The following is a 1,222-nucleotide window of genomic DNA, read 5'->3' as shown; positions in this document are numbered from 1 at the left end:
GCCACCATCGCGGAGGTGCCGCTGCTCCCACAGACGCTCGCGAGCAACCCTCTGCGCTCCGGAGCCTCCTCAGCCTCCCGAACACCTCGAGACGCTCGCCCCGCTGGGCCTCGGTCCCCGCCTCCTCCCCCCTCCTCTTCCCCTCTCTCGCTCCCCACATTGTCTCTGCCTCATTTTCTCTCCTAGTTGAGGATTAAAAAAAAAAAATCACCATCATCCTCAGGGAGCCCCCTCGCCCTCGGAAAACAAAACCAGACATGATCCTGGGCTCCCGCTTCTGAAAGATCTGCCCGACCGAGGAGGAGGGAACCTAGGTTCAAGTCGCAGGAAAGGTCACGGCAGGGAAGCCCCCTCAGCCCCTCCGCGTCGCCTCCCCGCGGGCCGCCCCTCTCGGCCCTGCGCCCCGCGGCCCCGCAGCCTCCGCGCGGCCTCCCGCCCCGTCCCCACCACTTTCCCCGGAGCTGGGCCGCGAACACCTCTCTATTGATGGTGTAGCGCTTTAGGGGAAGGTAAGTCTCCAACTTGCCCGCGCCGGGTCGTGTGCTTTCTTTTTTGGCCCCTCGTCCTGGTGGTCAGAGAGGGTCGGCCGTGAAAGCAGTCCTTCGCCCGGGGGGAGGCAGAAAGAAAAGGCTGGGGTCGAAGCCGAAGTCGAGGGGAGCCGTACGAGGGCAGGGCACTTCTTTGGTCATGTCCGGGCCAGGTGACCGTTCCTGCGTGCCTTCTGACCCATGCTCTCTCTTGGCCTCTTATTCATGCTCTTGTTGTACTTGTTTGAGGTTAAACTATTTCATGTGACTAAATTATTGGCTGAAACTGGAAGAGAAGGAAGTCAAGGACTGGAACTGTGAATTTCTTGAATGTTTGTGGATTTCGGGGTGCTGGGGGGAGGACTTTATTATTAAAGTATCATTTTCTCTTTAGGGGGGAGATTTCCTCTTTGTGCTCCCAATCTCTTTCCCCATTTCATAACTCCAGCAAAGAGGATTTTTCTTGTTGAAAGTTACTCAGAAAGGTGATGGCAAGGATCTATCGCTTTCTTTCTTTTTTTTTTAGATCTCTTGGGTCATAGTCCAATAGCATGTTAGTCCAAATTATTCTTTAAAGAATAATTGAATGTGGGAATTATAATCTGAATAGATACTCCAAGGATAAAATTATCACTTCATTTGAAATAGATGAGTGAATTATTTTGTGCTACGTTTTCTACCCCTTATTATTATTA

At 52.9% G+C, this 1,222-nt stretch overlaps 1 protein-coding gene across 2 annotated transcripts in view; it reads left to right on the top strand.

Moving 5' to 3' along the window:
* Nucleotides 1-6: 6 nt before the first annotated feature.
* RERE (arginine-glutamic acid dipeptide (RE) repeats) overlaps nucleotides 7-1,222 on the top strand; it is a 542,692-nt gene continuing 541,476 nt past the window's right edge. For both annotated transcript variants that reach the window (XM_011981501.1, XM_011981508.1), the window contains exon 1: nucleotides 7-509. The gene's annotated coding sequence lies outside the window, so the exon portion shown is untranslated. The remainder of the gene's footprint in view (nucleotides 510-1,222) is intronic.

The sequence above is a fragment of the Mandrillus leucophaeus genome, unplaced genomic scaffold (genome assembly GCF_000951045.1).
Source record: "Mandrillus leucophaeus isolate KB7577 unplaced genomic scaffold, Mleu.le_1.0 Scaffold105, whole genome shotgun sequence".
Taxonomy (NCBI): Eukaryota; Metazoa; Chordata; class Mammalia; order Primates; family Cercopithecidae; genus Mandrillus; species Mandrillus leucophaeus.
Note: the sequence above shows the minus strand (reverse complement) of the source record. Positions and strands in the feature narration are given on the sequence as shown.